We start from the raw sequence: 21,865 nt of genomic DNA on the forward strand, positions 1-21,865 counted from the left end.
GTGTTCAACATTGTCATCGCCTGACCAATCGTTTTGGGGCCACAGAATCAGTTACTACCTCGTGAAAACATGATCAATACGTTGCAACTATCAATAAATTTTAAAACAATATTGAGTACTAACCTGCCAATATTTTTTTTGATGATTCACTCATTTTGCATAATATCTTTTGTACGACTTCCCATAGTCCAGTCGGCGTTGTTAATGGTAGTAATATTGACTTACTATGTCCTTTTATTAAAGGGTTATCTGTTTACGTAATTTTGTTTACAATAATAATATATTTATGGTTGACACCATGCATATTTGTTTTTATGAAAATGCAATAATAATCCTAATTTATTAAAGGTTAATTACTTGATTTTATTCTTAGTATTACTTAGTTTATTACGTCATTGACCATTTATGAAACAAATTTATTGCATTTCGAATGAAGCAATTGCCATAATATACATTTTTGTGGTTGAGTTAATTTTTATCCAATTAAAATCGACGGAATTGGAAATTCTACCATTGTTAACGATAGTCTGAAAACAAAAACTATTAAAATGTAACGATAAATTTATTTCATGAACTGCTCCGAAAAAAATATTTAAGAACGTTTTTTCTTCAGTTTGTATTAAAAACCCCTTATAAATCTAATTGCTATTAATGATCTTCTAGGTACTTCCAACCAATCATTTATATTATTTTTTCAGCCTAGTTTCTGTACCTCCATGTTCCTTCGACCAACTTTAAACAAAACATGTCAAGATCGTTTAAAAATATTTTAGTACACAATTTGTTCAAATGACACTGGCTATGTAGTTGACTTATGAAAGCAGAATTCCTATTTTAAAATTATTGCGATATGTATCAAAAGCATTTATTTTTGAAATATGCTTTGGCTTAACACATTATTAGGTTAGTCAACTATTAGTGTTTGTGAAAAACAACAGTATAAAAATATATATTAAATAATAGCCAAAAGATTGGATTAGTTCCAGAATGTTAATATAATATTTTTGTCTGAAAACTCTCGTCGTGATTTTACATTTTAACAGTAAGAGCTATCTCAGTACGATTCGTAAAATTTATATTGTGTCCAACTTTTTTAATACCAAGAAACGTTTATAACGCTCTTAAAATTCACAGACGAAGAAGATAAGTGCGTTGTAGTTGATCATGTAGAGCTGCAAAATAGCAGCTATTTCAAGTTGCATAAAGGGCATAAATAAGGAAAAACATATAAATAATACACTTCGATAAGTAATTAATAGCTATAACCCAGATATGACCGGACACGGAAGGAAAATAAGATGACTGCAGTCACTACAGATGTATACCCAGTATAATGTACTATAACTACCAAGGTAGGTATATATATGTACAATCATCTGCAAGTCAAGTTATCCTTGTCAATGCTCTTCGAATTATAATTGAGTCGGCTGACGTCATAGTATAGTAATAAAAGTCAATAGTAACACAACTGAGTGCAGCAGCAATATAATATAATAGATGATATATCGTATACAGTATAACGTAATATAATACGTTTTTCTGCTTCTAAGTTTGGTGTTTTACAGCATTCAAGCATTTAGAGAATTCTGAAAAGAATTTCTTAATTGTTTAATTAAAAAAAATGCTTTTTATTATATTTTTTTTCGCTGATATGAGTTATAAAATTATTTGGCCATAGGTATGAGTCGGTATGCAAGATTTAGTGATAAAACGTATAAGAAGCAAATAATTAGTGTCGTAAAACCGCTTAAACATTAAATATTTATTAATCAACTAAATACATTCATAGATCCTGCTCAATTACGCCATGCGTATATTGTATGTATTAAAGCGACTAGTCCTACCCATTTATCAATTATTTACTCTTCATATTTAATGTTCCATTAGTAACGATATGACAGTTGTAAGTCCGTTTAGTATAAAATTGATTTTTACATGTTTATTTAAACTAAAACTAAAACCTGTGAACAGCTTAAGAGTAATTTTAGGAAATAAATAAGAGAAAACTAGCGAGAAGTAGGGTTGGTAAAGTACACACATCTAGATGATAGTAATCCTACAGCGACTTTCCCTAAAACGAAGGGATTCTCTTCCTGCTGAAGCTGCCGATTTGTTGCTCCGTTGCCTATGGCCTGAGGCCAGGCGAGTTAGTTTTCGCAGACTAGGTACCGGGACAGGAGATGAAAGTACCATATACAGAGCATTGCCAATACAGTTCTTCTATTCATATGTTTGGTGCATAACGAGGTGTCAGATCTTAAAACCGCCCGTAGTCCTCTGATGAGTCTTGACACACCCTTGAAAAATTCTGACGTGTTCTGGTTGTCCACAATGTTTTCTTCACTGCTGTTAGCAAGTACTCTGTAATAATCAAATCAATTCGGAAATGCATTTTTGCATGCCAGGATTCAAACCTGCGATTAGTTTTAGTAATCCAACGTTAGATTGCCACTAGGCTATTTCTGCCCAGACAGTTGAAGAACTCAGCAGCAAAAATTCTCTAGAATAGAATGCCTGTAGCATTAAGTCCGTCATTGCACTTGTTTGTATAAGTAATAAATAAATATACAAATAAAATAAATAGCTTATCTAATAAACTCTTAATAGCAATATAAAAATAAGTAGGTAAGGAACAAACAGCGATAACTTTATCGTTGAATGCACAAAGGACACGTTTTTCTGTCAGACACCTAACTAGGAAAATATCTATTCGACCTCGATCTGAATGCAATAAACGTTTCAAATGACTTATGAATAGCTATAAAATTGTTGACAAAGAATAAAATATAGATAGAGATATACTTCGTTCAGACAGATGTTTTTTTTTTAATCTAGGTACCATGTTCTTTCACTAATTAACCATGATTGTTTTTGAAAAAAATATATTAACTAGTTGTGAAAACGTCTAACGTCTTAATTGGCTAAAAGAATTACCAAAATCAGTTTAATACATCCTCAATGCACAAACTCACTAACATTTCCTCTCTTTTTGTTATAAGTATCTATTAAGTATTTAAGTAGTTTATATTCCCCACATAAAACATCAACTCTTTATACCAAGGGAAAACTCAACCAAAAAAATTGCAAACAAATCTTTTCCTAAAAAAAAAAATGACGTCAACAAAACTTTTTTTAGCATTTTGTTTACTGTTTTAAAACAAACAGCGGCGCCACGCCCACGCCAGTGTAGACACAACAGTAATACAACGTGACGTCCGACAAATAAGGATGTCGTTAGAATGTTTGATCGATTATTTAAAACTCGATTGATGCTAATAACTAACGATAACAATTTCATTTTCCGACATTGTTGCATTGTTTTGGTTGAAATACGTGATCTTTTTAACCAACTTTGAAAAGCACCTTAGAACTTCGGACCGGATAAACCGATTAGGATGATTCTTATAGTTGCACCAACTCATAAACTAAGGGCCCATTTAGACAATGTGAAAAGTTCCATGCAAGTTGCAATACATTGTGTAGCCGCGCAGCTCGGACATCTAACGTAATTTACAATTCGCCCGATATTTCTCGCATCGTCTAAATAATGCAAGACGGCGTACCACCACAGATTATAACAACAGAGCGTATAACGAAGTCTAATTCTCAAGCCAAATGTCATAAGTTCAAATGCCAGCACACATTACTTGCTGAAAACGGGCCGTAGGAAAGCAACTTGAGAAAAACGGACGGCGCACCTGGCCATTCGAAATTCATTCATCATTGAAAGTGAATTTAAAAACTGACACCAGGTATAGTACATACACCAAACATATGAAAAGAGAAAGAACACTCATACTCGTACATACATCTACTAACTGCACAAAGACATCGTAAACAGCATAGTAACAAGTTTTAGTAAAACATGTAACTACACTGTACTCACATATTAATATAAGAGCTATTTTTATACTTGGAAAGAATGTCGTCAACTGCCAGACAATATAAAAAAAAATCCGTATTTACCAGACAACGCCAGAAGGAGGGAATTTACATATTTTTTGCACGAACTCTTGGCTGGCGCTCGAGTCGCTCAAATTGTAGAAGTTTGACATCCGTTTATTATTTGATATCAACGGATGACCGACAGAGACTATTGTGACTGTATCTAATCTATCGTTTGCTTTGTCTGACGAGACTCGTGGCTAACTAAAACATAATATTGGAAGCCTAACTCCATGGCGCCACCGCTTGAACGAGCAATTGTGGAAGCGAATCGGAAGGAGACTCTAAACGTCCTAGAATGGCGTCCATTCTCCAATAGGGTTTAGTCTAGATCTAGGTCATACCTAGGTCGAAGGAATCCTTTGAGCCAAATCAGGCTGAGTTCGCGCGAGCTATCCCGTGACTCTGGTTCACTTGAACAAATGTAAATTAACAACAGTACAATATAAAACACTTCTTTTTCTCCGGTTGTCAAATACTTTTCATTCCAATTTTATTTGTTTTATAAATAGTAACGCCCACTTCGTAAACAACGTAAACTGATTAAAAATCTTGTCTATTTATTGTTTTGCGTAACGATAGCAACTGAATCGATAAACAAACTTATCGATAATCGTTTTACGTCATATTTTTATCTAGAATTGAATACTTGGATTAGTGGTAGATAAGATAGTAGGATAAAAGTTAGACAAATAAATCATGATGTTTCGAAAAAATAGACAACTTTCTATCAATCTTGTTCTCTTTAAGAACATCCTTGTTGACCTTTCAATAACATTTATATAACATTACACATCCTATATTGTATTTACCAGATGTAGATAATGAGATATACAAAAAACCCAAATATTAAAGAGTCCTCAACATAATATTGTATTACCAAGTAAAATTGTAAAGGCTGTAAGCCAAATACTAGCTTGACGCGAGATAATCGTCGGTTAGGCTAGAAACTAATGGAGACGGAAATAAAGAAAATATTAGGAAATTTTTAAAAGTCCTATTACAATAAAAGAATAAAGTACCTACACGGTAATGCAGTCAGCAACCAGTATCACAGCAAATGACAGTCGACGAACAACCGTGAATTTCAAACTGACATTGACATAAATGTTTAAAAGATCTGCAATGTTGGTATAAGTTGCAATAGCATTCTGGTGTAACGATACTTCGTTCCCCAGTCTGGATACAAAGTGCATGCATTTAATTAATTTGAAAGCTTGAAAATTTTGTCGTGTTAACAGACGTTTGCAGCTGAATGTCCAACCAAGAATATGACTTCGTGAATGTGACATGCTCTGGTAATAAAATCTCAGCAGACGTTCTATTTTCAAAACAATTGACGAGTAGGAGCCAACATTAAAACATAAAACCTCGTTTGACAGTAAGAGATTGGCATCGCATGTTTCCTCTCACGTGCTGTATCTTCGTTTACTGGAGTCAGGCAGAGCCAAATGACGTCACTTGTCGCCTCTGCGGGCTATTTCCGAAGTCGCCTTGAGCCGGCCCGTGGCCGATGTTCCAAAAATGTGGACGTTACAGGGCTTTACGTAGGTCGCGATAATTACGTCGAAGTATAGCGTCTGACGCTTGGATTTTACGTCTGGCAAGAGATTTCGACGATTTTACCGATAAATTTTATACATAACCAATTTTGATCCACCCAACTATCGTAAAGCATTCCCAAGAAGGTTATTTTTGTAAATAAACTGTCATTTATCGTTCTGGTGAAAACTTGCAAACAAAATACTAATGTGTCAATAAGAACATTCTTTATAGAATTGAAACCATCACCTGCAAAATAACTCAGCATAAAAAAAAAAAAATATTAAGCAAAAACAAAAGCAGCTACATAATATTATGCAATGCACGCGATAATTACGTAATAGTAATTATTAGACAAAGGATTAGTGTTTCATTACTTAATACACAATTTACAAACAGACACGCCTATAAAAAGCTAATGATAGACTCACCCTATTTGCGTTGAAGTTCAAATGTCTAGCAAGCAGAATTAAAACAATTGCAAACACACCTTATATAAACCATGATTCAGTCTTTAATAAAACTTCTGTCCCAAAGAGAAAACACATCTTTCAAAACGAAGAAACACAATTCTGGACGAGCGTGACTTATTCACAAGAATTTCAAAGAGGATCTGTCAATTCCATCTTCGCACTGGCTAAAACTATACTTATATCATCTGTTCGAAAAGGAAATCCTGAAACGAGCTAATGAATAAGTAGGTTCATGTAATAAGGTCCCATTTGCTTCATTTGACCTATTCAGTTCTTCATAGAAAACATCGTATGACTTGGCAATACAAATCACTCTACTTCAGTGTATATTAGTAGCTATATATTTATTTTATACTAGCAAGGTCCTGCAGATTTACTCGTGTAATCAAGACATTTTTTATTTTATCATAGTACGTGACTATGGCAATAAGAAAAAAACATCTTTTCCATTTTCTACATCGTCAAAGACACTGATCGATTGTAGCGTGGCTAATTGTAATAGCATAAGGTTTTTTTTTTTATTTTCATTTCTGAGGGGGTATTGAAAAAGGTTCTATACAATCAGAAAGTCTGTCCCAAGATCAAGATCCCTGCTTAGTCTGGAAGTCGTAACTATGAAACGCTTAAATCCCTTTGAATGAACTCAGTCTATGTAGCTAGTACATTCACGATTAGGACTTAGAGAGTTTAAGATTTCGTTAAATTATTCTAAGATACCATGGAGAAAATGGTGAAGGAAAACATCGGAGAGGAAATTGCCAACTCGCAGTGACATATCGTAGAGATCAATGCTCAAACCGTCCCTATTCAGCAAGAAGCTTGTGCCCAGCAGAGGGTCGTACATAGGCTAGCATTATTATAGTATACTATAATAAATCATCATAATTTCTCAATACCATAAAGTGTTAATGAGTGGATGATGCAAATGCCGTTTTATTATGCACGAGTATCATAATAATCTGATGTTATGACGATCTTGTCTCGCAGACTCTCTTAATAGACATGTAGATACCGTCTGTGTAAACTAACAATATAATAAGTTTCTATAAATAATAAATGTTTTAATTACAAACAATTAGGAACATGGATAGTGTAATATGAAATCTCAATATTTCACTTAACTGCACATCGTTGTGCAAACTTATTGTAGCTATTCTTAATTTGATAAATGAGTTTTAGTATAACAGTTCTTATTACATTAGGTAATAATCAATAACAAATAATATCAATAACAATAAGAATGTTTAACAAAGGTCGAGACCGATATTAGTAATATGTAGAACGAAGTGAAAATATGTTGGTTTATTTTTTACTTACGAATCAAAATAAGTTTATAATAACGAATTAGTAATTACCATTTTTAGAAACATTGACTCATGCTATATGCGTCTACATTAAAAATTATTATTCCTGCAATAATTAGCTTGTATAACACATATTTTTCAGTACTACAATATTTGCATCATGACTCACCAAAAACATGCCATCATTTTTAACCGAACGCGGTTGCGACCAAAATGACGCCCAAACGCAGTCTACATAGACACAGGAGACTGTCATTCTGTTTGTGAGTGCATAAGAACAATGCCTCGTTGTACTAGCTCTCGTACTCCAATGCATAGACAATACATTGCTGTTACATACTCATTGTTCGACGAACAGACAGCCCGTGTTTACAATCATGCGTGTAAAGACGCGATTAAGTGACGCGTTATTGAATGTCTTAAGGAATCGTTTATAATGGTGTTCATTGTTAGGTTGTGGTCTTATCTAGGATCTACCCGAGTCTAGTTGAGAGGTGCCATACTCAAGGGGTATAAACGGTACCCTATTACTGAGGGTATGCTGTCCGTCTCACGTCTGTCAGCCCGTTCATCATCAGGCTGTACCTTATGAGACGAGATAGCTAGAAGATTATCTTTTTTAAATTATGAGAGGGGTCCTCTCATACTACTTATTAATATAGACCGTTTACTAACTGTATTTTTTTGTCGAAATAGGTCCCTTATTGCTCTCCAGTTTTAAAGTAGCTAGTTCTATTCTATTCTCCTTTAAGGGTCCTCTAACAAATTATAGGGAATGTGTATTAAACTTGGGAATATCAAAGGTCTCAATAGAAATAACCCTTCTATTAATACCATATGTTTGTTTGCTTATGGACTCTATAGAATTACACCTCTTTATGCGAATTCGAATACTTATAATACCGTCAAGGTAAAGTGCGAGCAACTTGCGATAGTGAGGGTTCCATGCACATAGGTCAGTGAGTAAAAATTGGTCACCCATCAAAATTACGATACACGCCATTGTTTTACGTCGACTTTTAATTGTTCTGCAAAATCTTTAACCGTCTAGCTAACACGTCACAGTTCATGAGATGCTGCTTGGGTGACAGAGGGGAAAAAACAGTGGATGTTTAATTCCATAGCAATAGGGTTCCATTATAACCCTCTGGATACAAATCCTTTCAAACCAAAGGCGCGCTCTAATTGTCCGTCAAGGACATATTCCAAGCAAGCAGACCGCGTACCTCGCTCAGCTAATCCGGTTTTAACCTAAAACGGTCGTTAATGTCGTTATACAAATACATACACTTCTAAGAAATTTTAATACAAGGTAAAACCATATTACTGCCGAGTTCCGAGAAATGATGGCGATGTGTACGATTAGAAGTTATTCATGTTATACAAGGCAAAGGCATCCATTTGACTGCCACTGCTCATCAATTGTTCAATTAGACTGGAAGGAATAGGGTTGTGCGCGTGATCTTAGTATTTCGTATTGAGTTTCTGTATTTAAATGACTTTACTGGCGCTTACAGAACCTAACAGTTTTTTGTTATTTAACGGCATTTAACGGTTTGTATTTCTGTAACCTCTTCACGGCCCAACAGCTGGACTGAATTTGATGAAATTTAGGATAAAGGGTACCTAACACCTTGGACAGACACATACGCTACTTTTATTCGAATTCGTTAAAGAATGACGGACTGAATGTTTTTGCAGCTGTAAACGATTTCGTCGCCGGCGAAACCGCAAGCAACAGCTAGTAAATAATCACCAATCATAAAAACCTGAGTTCTCTTGCTAAAGAAATCCCAACAAGATCCAATACCCAAGAACAAACAATTTAAAAATGTAATAAGAACAACAGAGTGGCAACCCTACATTGTAATGGCAACAATAAACGTTTGTTAGGCGCAAAGTGATCCCGACGGAATTGATCCAACTCCATTCAATTAACAGACACTGTTGTTACTTTCCACTTCCAGAACTTTCTGCGAACATCACACATGGATATGTAAACGAAGTGTCTGAAGACATGAACAACATTTATTATGATAACCAGCAAACAGCAAAACAGGGCTTGATCTAATTTTCATTATCCTTAGGAGCTAGCTTGTTCGGACCAGCTAAAGCTAGGGGCAGGAATATCGTAAAGGGTTTATTGAGAATGAATGATCTTCAAAACATTTGGATGAACACCGTCTCTTGTTTGACGGCTACACTAGTAATTATCGGTTTAAATTGAAATCCTCCAAACTGATTTGGTTGTGAAATTAATTTTCTACGGTTCAAATGAGTTCTGATCGTAAAACATGTTCAGCAATGATACGATTATCTGCAATAACTCAATAAAAATATAAATGTTTCGTATATTCTTGCTTACATTGTTTATCAAGGAGTCACTGTTAAGGCATTGAAATAATTAGCATTTCAATGCCTACACAGATACCCCATTTATTATAAATATACAAGTCGTAAAAAAAGAAACAAAAACGTACATCAATTTGGAGCCAATTACAATTATTCAATTCTTTAGCCAGAATATAATACCGGTGCCTACTTGGTTACTGACGTAATACTGAAAAAAACTGAAACAAGAGTTGGTTTGTCTTCATGAGCTATATCTGTAGATTTCTATATTAAAACTATGACGACACTGAAGCACTAAAGAGGGTTCTAAAACCATGAAATAGCGATCGTCATTTGATATTGTTATTCATCATCTTTAACGTCTCGTAATACGCACACTTATTTTTCGTAACTCAATTTTTCAGTTTATTTTTTGACAAGCGTAGCGTAGACCTATTTTTATTCCGCCGTCTGACTTGCCTCGCTATTATGAAACAGATGAGACGTATCATACACACAGTTTACCGTCGTAAACTAATAAGACTAATTTAAATGTCAAATGGAAATTAAATATGTATTTGCTGAAAAGTTTTTCAATAATAACGACATTTAACTGACTGTAAGTACCTACGTATGAACGGGTCGTGATCTGAATGCCCTCTTCGTACTAAATAATTTTTGCAGCATGTGAAGATAAATAGAACTAGACAAGTTAGAATCCCGGCACTGATAGGTTCAAAAAAATAGGCTATAGAAAACAAGTTTGAAAAAATAATAGTCGTTCATCAAATTTAGGACCATGCCAATCGTTGTTAACGTCGTTTTGTTAAACGGGTCACAGAGATACATCGCCTGTATTTTTAACTGTTTGTCTATAACGAGATACATGAAATACAGCCTGGTAACAAACTGACACTCAGGCAGCGAAACCTCAGAAATGGGGTTCCGTTTCCACCCTTTCACTTCAATTTTACTTAGGTCATCTTCATTATTTACCACCTAAGGCTGCCACTCCCACTCATCGCTAACTGCTAAACGATGAATGGGGTTTATGGTCTATAATCTGTTGCTATAAAACGCGTTTATGTTTCATCAATTTGCCATTTTCATAACGTCTAGTAACCTTACAAGTGCGACACACATTTGACGTAAGTTGAGAGCGACGTCTGTCTGTAAGGCCCCAAGATCATGAAAAAAGTCCCTATAGCCAAGTGTAATTACAAAGGTGAAGTTAACTTGAACAAAAGGTTAATAATATTATAAGGATAAATAAATTGTTAACCAGAAATAACATTGCCGTGCTTTTCCAATGGAATCATATTCTAACTACATAACTATTTATAAATAGCTTTTCCTCATTCCATCATTTATTTTTGCCGAGTAATATTTCTTGTAGGTAAGTAACATGTTGTAATACAGGTCAGTATGACAGTACTGTACACGATTGCATATCATTTTTTAATTAGATTCTAAATACGATAAATTTGGCGGACTTTTGGGTGATTCGTATCACGTCCCATATGCTTAAAGCCCAGACGGGACGCGATGGGAAAAACCAGTATAATTAATATTTTGATTTGCTTATTCGTTCCACGTACCTACGTTTTTGAATAGAAGTGTGTAGAAATGTCCTAATGAGACAATGTTTTCAAATCGCCCGATTGCATTTGTACCTAAGGATAATGCTAAATGCGGGACCAAGCGCCCAAGCTTTTCACATTCGAAAAAAGTGCTTAGAAAATAAAAAATAATAAAAATGTCATCAACTTACCGTTAGTTGTAACCAGCTGACTGTTCTGGACAACTGACTACCTGGCAATAAAAGAGATATGATATAAATATGATGCAGTAAGAAAACGAATCAGAAAATATTGATCTGTGCTTGGTAGGTTGCTTAGTTTTTTTTTTAATTTACGGGTAAAACCGTTACCCTACAATTCGCCTGTCTAACACAGTTGACAACGCAGATTGTTAATATTTTCACAGATATATTTCTCTTGCCCCTCTACCAGCAAAGCATGAAAATAAAAATAGGATAGATTACCAATTTTTGACCATAAAAAACTAAATCAACTAACGAGGTTCGTGGTTATTTTTATTCTATTTCAATGTCACACTAATAGCAAACGTTGTTTTTGTTTATAATGAGCAACAACGATAGCGTTTACTGGTGTTATAACTAATTGTTCTCTTATCATCGGGTTTGTTGCCTTGTCGATGTCGATAAATGAGTTAAATATTCGCGACATATACTCGCAAAACGTACTCTTACAGAACGTTTAGAAAGCTGTTCATACTTATTTAATTAGGAATAAAAAATCGTCAAAAAATCAATATTTGTCCGCCCTAAAAACTAATGCATGCAAAGTCTTATCAGCATCGTTATAATGAAAGTGTTGTATGGTAAAAACGTTGAGAAATAACTGAATAATACAAAAACAAACGGCGAGCATTCAGAGAACCTCAAAACCTGCTTGCCATGAAGGTCACAATAACAGACACAGCAAAAACCCAACAAACGTACAAAGAAACAACTGCATAGGTAGCTAACATAAACCAGTATTGCATACGTGTGCAGAATGCCAGTACGGCAAGGACTACCTTCAGTAATTTTCCACTCTGTTGCATTACATCACTGAGATACTCGAGATCAATGACCCGCAGCCAGTCTGACCACTCGGCTCCGAAGCGTGCATATGATCTGCCCGAGGTCGAAAGAAAGTGTTTTCATGGCAGAAAAATTGCATATTTTATGGGACTTTATCTTGACAAGAAAAACAAGTTATTTGAGAACTCGTTTTATTTTTCTGTACCAACAGACACTACTTGCATGTACTCGGTTTATCAAGAAATTAGTTTTTATTTGAGTATTTTATTCAATCTATATATACTAATATATAAAGCTGAAGAGTTTGTTTGTTTGAACGCGCTTATCTCAGGAACTACTGGTCCAAATTGAAAAAATATTTTTTTGTTGAATAGACTATTCATCGAGGAAGGCTTCAGGCTAAAAACCATCACGCTGCGACTAATAGGAGCGAAGATACAATGGAAAATGTGAAAAAAAACAGGGCAGGTATAAATCATAACTTATATCTTCTACCCACGGGGACGAAGTCGCGGGCAACAGCTATCAGCGTTCACCTTAAATGTAACATAACAAAATGCCATCAAACAATGGGCTCTACATTTTTATACTTTCTCCGTACTCTACATAACCTTACTTGATTCTAAATTTAAAACCATTCGTTAATCTACTCTTGTTATTAGACACCAAACAGCTGTGTACAGTGTGTACCAAAACAAAAAAAGTTTGACATAAATCGAAGTGAGAATCTCTTTTTGTAGAAGCTTCTGGAAGCTAAAATCCTTCTCGATTGATCTTAACGGTTCCGTTACATGTGTACGCTTTCACTTTTAACTGCTACGGAATAACAAATGAGGTGAATAAGGCAATTGTGTCAAACTTGTCTTCGAATAATTTACGATAGCTGAATTTCGTAGAATATTATTTCTGTACAAGGTAATAAACTTGGATGGAGTTTGAAGCTTCAAAGTCTGCCCTTACTTCTAGAACTCTACAATTCTGCTCTACAAAAAAAATCAAAAGGGATACAACTGCGATTCTCTCATTAGCTCACGTTAACCCGTTCATAGGGTTATTTTATTGTGTCTTTAGACTTCTTGAGACGGTCGTAGATCTTCCAACCACATGTTTTGACGATCAAAACTTACCAGCAATTACATAAATAAAGCAAGCAAGAGTAAATAGCAACCATCTATTTGCAAACAACAAACACATCTTTCACACCACAATACATCAATTAGTTGTTCCATTGATTACATTAAATCTATATACATACGAATGTTTAAACAAACGTCTAGCCAAACAAATTCGACCTTAACCGTCAACGATAAAGTTCAAATCAGAGTAACATGAAAAATAACTGGAGCTAGGCGAAGAAGCACTTAGTGTATGACGTGCGATATTAAACTATGACCGGAGGCAATAAGGCATTTAATTGCGTGACGATAAATTGATCTACTTCGACCAACGAGCAAGATAGACATAATGTTAGTTGATAAGACAGCACGTGTACCTAATCACGTTTATATTAAAGGTAAAACACAATATACAAATGCTGATGCTGGGCAATGAAGCAGGTTTGGTTTTTGGAATATCTGTAAAAGGACGTGTAACGCGACACTATTATTATTATCATAAATACAAATAATAAATAACACGAGATTTAGTTGTACGGTGTGTATTTTTGTTCAATTAGGTGTAGGCCAGCGGGCAACCTAACGAAACTCTATCTTTGACTTTGATTCCGGTCTCGATTCAATCCTAAAATGGAGCTGTCGAACAGAACCTAGCGTTTAATCAGCCTTCTTAGTTGTCAATCGAGAGTAGTTACAACTTGGGCCACTGCACGAATTGGCACTATTGTCGGATTTGTGAGTATCAACTTGATATTAATTCAATTGAAAAAGAACACGATTTGGACACGATGAAAAGTCATTTAAGAACGTCACTAAGTGTGCCGATTATGAGCACACTTGTCACTAGATTCCAACAGTTTAACGCTTTCTCTCTTTTCGAAGATGGTTTATAATTAAACACCGTACACATTTCCACATCTTCCAAAAAACCGTCCTACAACAATAGGCAAAAATACAAATTTGGTCAAACGGTTGCTTAACTAAATTTGTTGTTATACCGTCAAGAGAAATACATCATCTATGATAATTTCAATAAGGTTTATGTTATAACGGGTATGGTACGTGGCCTCAAAAATAAAGAGCTAGACGAAAAAAAGGGAATCGAGAGTTTTTAAACTGTCTATTTCTTTCAGCTATATGACAATGACGTGTCTCTACTTCAGCAACAATATCGTTTATCACTAAAAACTTCTTAGACAAAACACCTATACACATTATTCTAAGAACACTTGGGTCCAAAACAACATAGTACGAGGAAATCCTACACTTTAATGCATTTCGCTTAAGTGCTCGCTGCATTGGCAAGAATAACAATGTTTTGTGAGAACACAATATAGGAAACAGCCAACTAATACTGAAGATCGATAGCCAAGTGGTATAAGTCACCAAGCCAAGCCTATTGTGCACGACGAATCGCAGATTCGGACCTCGCGAAGACAATCATTTGCGTGGTCCACAATCGCTTCTTCTGAACCTGGTTGTCTTGTGGGCTTAATGACGTCACTTATCGGTAAAAACTAAAACAGAGAAGTGACGTCACACGAATAAACTTCCTCACTGTCTTCATTTTTTAACGCGATATAAATAATAAATGTGCATCAGATATTTTTGGAAAAATATCTGAGTTATTAGAGTTCTTATTCAAATACCGAACTGCTACGAATATCGTGTAATTGAGCGTGAACCTGACACGTATCGATACACGGATGCAATTATTTTTATCGCCAATGTTGTGGGTTCCAGGTAACTCCGAACAATAATTTGGATATTTACTTTATAGTCAAATAAAGTCTTAAAACATATTATAAGTAAAATCATAATGACTCACTTTATATACATTAAAAATGTACAAAGGCGGACTTAATACCTGAAGCATTCTCTGCCAGTCAACCAAAGGGTGATGGTTGAATGTCTGAGATTTATTTACTAAATTAAACACACACTCCGTCTGAACATTTGACGTCAGCTAACCTCCGTGCTTGCCCCACATTCGTTAAACACCGTAATGATTGGCATCACTAAGCCGGTAGACGTTTGAAGCGTTACAAGTGTGACATTAGCAGTTGTTACTAGAAATGACTCGGTGTGACGGTCATAGTACCGGAGTGAACTCGTATTTGTGACCCTGCGAGTACCTAGGTCCTTAATGGAAGCGAGAGGTGAAGAGTTGTAATATTATTGAAGTTGTGGAAGAGTGACAGCGCAATATACGGAGTAGAACGACGTCTCTTTTCCATATCTGGAATAATATTACTTCAGGAGATGATGGTAGAGAAATTTAAAAAAAACGAAATGCCCACGTTTTTAAATGTCACTCCATTTAATTTTTATCAAAATCGGTCCAGCCATTTTTATAGTTGTAAATTGCATTGTCATCGGGTTTGAAGCTACCTGAAAATTTCAGCCTGCTAGCTTATCGGGTAGTGTCTCAAAATTGAGTTACAAAAATCCAAGCGGAACGACAACAAGAAGAGTGAGTGTATTAAAACGTGAAAAAATCAAAGACACGATTTTCGCGTAAGAAAAATACAAATCCAATACATTTTATTTTTTTATATACTTGACGAAGCTAACGCTGGTCATTTGGAATTAAAAAAATAGGTAAGCTCAAGTAAACCATAATTTAAAAAGTTTTTGACATTATTATCATCGTCAAGATTTGACCGTAGGACGAATCTTAATAAAGGACCATAAATAATGCATATATATATAAATATGTAGAACATTCGGTACAAAACACGTTCAAATATAAATCAAGAATCGATAGCATAAATACTCTTAGGAGATAAACTCTAAACAATTTGACGTCACGGAAACGCACCGCCATCCAGAAATATTTTATCACTGCTATCTGGAGTCTGTACTGAGTCATACAGGACACAACTACAAACATCGATAAGCAAAGAAAAAAACATATTTTGCAAAGAAAGTTTAAACATGTTCATAAATACACCCAACTCCCCACGAAGCTATAGAAACAAGTGACAAAAATAACCAGAAAAACAAAAAAGGGGAAAAAATTTCGCCCAAAATAAAACATGCACCGATGTCAGCAAACGCAAAGTTTGCAACATGTGCATGTCGTTGCAGTGAAACACGATTGATATACAAGTATTCAGAGAATTCCACTTAACATTAACCCGAATCCCGATATAGATACTACAGACATAATCCGGCTGCAAACAGACGAAACAACACTACACATCAAAGTCTTAGACGCAATCTGACGTTTCCCTGCATAAATCATAAATAAACCTAAACCTCCTGCTATGTCTAAATATACTAACAATAAAGACGAACGTTTTGCTGACGTCACTCGCTTATAAATAAACCAAGAATACCAGAAACATGTTTCACGAATCGAGACAATGCTATTGATGTTATCGAGAGATCTGTCTCGATAACCCGAGCTCCTGTGGAGCCATTGTAGAGTTACAAAGGGTCCCTGTAAGTATTAAAACAATTTGCCGTAAATGAATGCTAAATGTGTTAAATGCAAGTGAAGTTGTTGAGGTAAAGGGTTCTGTTATCAGAAACACAATCTTCATGGATGTTAGCAAAGCTTGTACAGAGTTTTTAATACAAATATGAGGGTTTTAAATAGAAAGTCTTCAGATCAACTAAAATCCTGTATTGATTCCAAAATACGTTGGTTTAACGTCGTTATAATCATATATCGACAGCCGATCAAAGTAATTATTGTATATGTATATATGTATATTGAATACCTGACTTGGGGATCAGGTCGCCAGAATTTAGACTCTTATCCTGTCATATTTGTCTGATTTTTATTTGCACAACTACTCTTGGTCTTTGATACTTCAAGACATGAGTATCAGAACTGTCATTTTCTCCTAAAATTAAATAAGTTTGGCTTTTAATTTTTCACTAAAGTATTTCGTCATAAGTTTTGATATACAGTTTAACTAACCTCTTTACGGTGAATTCCTCTTTCTTTACCACTTAGAGCTCAAAAAAATTTTCAGTTAACAGCAGCATATTTTCCAAATAATTAACATACTTTATTAGTTTCCAAAACATTAATAATCGTCTGCACTGGCCGCAGTAAAATAATATGAAATGCCAAATAAACGTACCAGATGGCCGTCTGGTATTTGCGTTTCCCGACAAGGCGCAAGTTGCAGACCTTCATGGTATCCTGGTACTTCGCCAAGATAAATGAGGAATAATTATGAAATATTCGAAGGCAAGGATCAAAATAAACACACAAGTTTTGGAATGGGCCACAGAAGTGTTCATGGTTTCCATGCACTTTTACTTTTGCATCATATTTTATTTTTACAAAACGCATTATAGTAATCAAGGGTTTACAGTACTTTTATATTGCAAACAGAATTAAGAAGATTCGGAGGCCCGGAGGGACAAAATCAAGATCTAAATATCCAAGCTACACATAAAAATTTTACCTTATCCTAACCAAGTATTAGAATTATTTCTTCGCAAATCCACTTTTTAGGAATAACAACATACTTAATTTTAATGTACATAAAGCAACCAAAAAAGTATAGCCGGGGTCGGTCGAGTAAGCCCCGGTCGTGCAGGTAGCTGTGGAAATTTCCAGAACGATATTGTATGCGCTTTGATTCCCTTTGTCTAACCTCACAGGGCATTGGGTTCAGGCGTACAGGTTATGTTAAACAGATTATGTTGGGGAAACGGTTGCTTGTGGATATTACTTAAGTTTATGTCGTGGTAGCTGTGGTAGTATTGTTTTTTTTTAATCATACAACAACTTTAGATTGAAGTTGAGCTTCTAATTAATAATAATTCATTTTAATGTTTTAGTAGCGTTCTTCTCGTTTCGCTTGTCTGCCCAAGTCGAAATTAAGCCACTTAATTAATTAAGAAAGTATGACAGGATATGAAAGTTAAATCACACATTTCCAAAAAACAAACCCAAAGGAATGCAGTAAAATATTGCGGTTCCTGTTCAGACCAATATTTAAAGAATATTATCACAGTTTGAACGACCACAGTATTCAGTAAATTAGTGAGAATAACCACAAGTTCACATTATCTGAATAGCAAATTGTGCACAGTGAGAGTATCAGACAATATCTGTAGTCCCTTATCAACAGATAAACTATCTAATCTTCTATTGTTTTTCCTCCACTTGTATAGATTTACACAGCTTTATTGCCATTACGTGCATTGTCAGACGGATCAAAATTATCAGCTGTTGCGACTTTCGTAGGAGAGTAACTGTCGACCTTTGAGTGCTGGAGAATCGTCGCAAGAAAAAAGTATGATACCTCTAACTACATTACACTATTAGGTTCCAAAACGTTGCTTAAAACACGATACTGCCAATGCACGCTTAATAATAACCACTTCTCTTCTGGTTGCAGTTGTTGAAGGCAAACAGCCCAATATCAGGCGGAGAATGGCGACTCTCTCCAAAAAAGATGGACTAATTACCGAACAGCGAAAATGCAATCACCAAGATATCAAGGATTATTTAGAGGCAGAAAATCATACACCTTAGGAGTTACGATCTTCAACGATGCGGGTACAATAAAGAAGAAAAAAAATATAGTAAAAAAAAGGGAGATATTAGGAGAAAACTTAAATTGAAGTCCGAAATAAAATAAAAATCGTTCCATTAATAGAAGTCTGCACAAAATAGGCAAACGGAGTGATTCCATTCGTACTTCGATTCACATCCCTAGTTACTCATCCCCACGTACGTCGTAGACCGATGCCTTTCTTCCACAACTAAACTAAGAGGTATTGCAAACCCTATGGAAAGTGTGTCTAAAGTACCGAAAGTAAAATAATGACTACTGAATGTTGATAGCGATCTTATCATACGCTGACATTCGAAAAACGAAATTTCTCGATGATCGGAGATTGATTATAGCATGCCATCACTATAATCTTGCAGTGTCATTGATCCGATCAGGATAAGGTGGTATAAATAAATAACATACAGACGGATAAACAAAGGTTTTTATGTTTATAATAACAACATTTTATTAATCGAAGCTCTATATTTTGCTTCGTCTCATAATTTTGCATTTTATTTTACCCAGCTGTGGCTAAACGATGGGATCCATTTCCAGCCAAATTCAAAAAGGAGTACGCTCCCAATTTGACATTATTTTTTATGTTTGTTACCTCATAACTTCGGATTAGATGAACCAAATTATTATTTTTGTGTTGATTCAACGTTTTGAAATGATTTTTTTAAATAACAGCCGCCAGGTCGAAGTTAGTATGTTTTATGTATGTTTATGTGTTTTTGTTGTTAAAAATATTATTATATATCATGTCCTCGTTTACACCAGAGTGTATTAACTAATTATAAATACTTTCAAGACTTTAAATTTTATGCGATGCACTAAAATATGAATGGATATGGATTCTCGATTGTCATTCCATACTTCTGAGTTGACGCTTATAACAGATGTTCTGCTATACTTCTACATCATTCCCCTGCCCTTATCCCAATTATTTTATTTGAGGTCGGCGCAAAATGTCTTCTTCTTCCATACCTTTCTATCAGCCGTCATCTCACAGGAAACACTCTTTGTAGCCATATCGTCTTTCACACAATCCGTCCATCGTTTCTTTGGTCGTCCTCTTCCCTTATATCCATCCACATCCATGCTCAACGCCTTCCTCACCACATGATTTTCATTACTCCGCATAACATGCCCATGTTATATATAACTTCTACGTTAAAAATAAATTGTGCTCAAATTCCTCTTATTTAATTGTTTTGCATCTTTTGTAAGATTTTTTGGTGTTTAACCAGTTCTATAGGTTTCCCTTAAGTTTTTTTTTACTTTTTACCCGTCTCAGATTTAACTTTACTCCTAATTTCTAATTTCATTTATACTTATAATTCTTTATACACAACTTTTAAAATATTTCCTTATTTTTTGAAGAGCCGACCCTTCTAACACTTTTATTCGGCCTTCTCAAGATTGACTCTAAAACTTTAATTGTAAAAGAACAAACTATTTTTCTTTTATTTATTTCTCTTCGAAACACGATCGTCATCAAACTCCATGAATTATACTGAAGACCGTTACAAATGGCAAACTATTAAACGAACAACTTCTATTAGCTAATTTACCATAGCAACCTCATGAGAAAAACAAATGATCGCGCGGAATAATTTATGACTCAGTATTATACGATTGATTTTCCCAGAATGCATATATTAGGTACATGTTATAATGCATGTTTCAAACTCTCTAAGTTTTTAAATATCTCTGACTGTTTTATATCTCTAAATAAACACTCAGATGATAAAGTAGGTAATTATGTTTATTTTGTAATCGCTTCCAAGATAGAAGGAAGACTTTAAATTATATATACAACGTAAGTACCTATATACAGAGAGACAGGTTCGCTTCATAATTTATGTACATTTAACAGTTTACCGGTAATTAATGAAATATGTCTACTGTAGAGACCGTAATATTAACAGACAGTTTTCCACTCTCCAGGCCACTCAAATTACAAATTCATCGAGAACCGACCGATTGACTTATATTTTTACATTAACACGGTACATTGACCTCGCCAATTAAGTTAAACGATCGTACATTGTGCATGATACGACATTAATCAAATAACATGTACATAAAAACTCAACACCATTTTATCAGTAACATGCACAAAGCCGAAGCGCAAACATTCGAATTATGCTAAAAGTACAAACGCACACATCAAACGTTTCATTCATGAATTCCATGACGCAAGTGCGTTCAAAAACATAAATGAAACAGACGATTTGATACCTTTTACTCTTATAATAAGTTATAAAATAAATGTACGTACCACTTTATACAATTTAACACAAAGTTCACACAATCAGCTGTTCACAATGCGAAAAAATCACTGAATATTTTTGTAAATACGGCAAGCACGTGCAGCCGGCTCCACAGGCAACACACATCTGGTGGGACAGTTACTTTTAGTCGCCGTTCGAGTCGAGACGCGGTACGGCCGCGCCTCTAGCCATAACACCGCATTTTTGTAAACAAAAAAAGAAATTCGCTCCCAAAAATATTTAGTTTTAGCACAGGAGATGCGCCCTCACACTTCGGCGTTCCCACTTCGAATGCTATCATTCACGTTAATTATATTGTTTACACAGTTAGAGATATTAATGCTTATTTAACTTGACAATCCAGTGAGATAACAGTGGAATTTTACATAATAATTTTTGTTGATAAGCAAACAAATTTGGGAGTTTCAGTTACTTAGTGTGACGGGACGATGACACTGACTGATCGTCAAGGTCAAGTTATGTAGGTTTTATTTCGAATTTCAACCTCATTTGTAAATCACCGAAGTAATGTTTCGAAGGTCACGATAGGCCTAATAATAGCTAAACTAATGATACTAATGGATGGATAAGTATTACCTACTAATACATATTTTAAACCGGCAAGTCGCAATGTGCAAATGTACAACCATTATAAATTGAATCATTTACGTAACATGGTCGAACCACTACATAGGTCATTTATCTTGGTCAAATGGTACTCGATTTTATTTTGAAGAATCAAG

General features: G+C 34.9%; 1 protein-coding gene across 1 annotated transcript in view; it reads right to left on the reverse strand.

Moving 5' to 3' along the window:
* LOC113494783 (monocarboxylate transporter 3-like) overlaps positions 1–21,646 on the reverse strand; it is a 30,964-nt gene extending 9,318 nt beyond the window's left edge. The window contains exons 1-2 of the mRNA XM_026873249.1: positions 21,131–21,646; positions 11,367–11,407 (exon numbers count right to left, since the gene is read on the reverse strand). The gene's annotated coding sequence lies outside the window, so the exon portion shown is untranslated. The remainder of the gene's footprint in view (positions 1–11,366; positions 11,408–21,130) is intronic.
* Positions 21,647–21,865: the final 219 nt, after the last annotated feature.

This window comes from Trichoplusia ni, chromosome 6, assembly GCF_003590095.1.
Source record: "Trichoplusia ni isolate ovarian cell line Hi5 chromosome 6, tn1, whole genome shotgun sequence".
NCBI classification, from domain to species: Eukaryota; Metazoa; Arthropoda; class Insecta; order Lepidoptera; family Noctuidae; genus Trichoplusia; species Trichoplusia ni.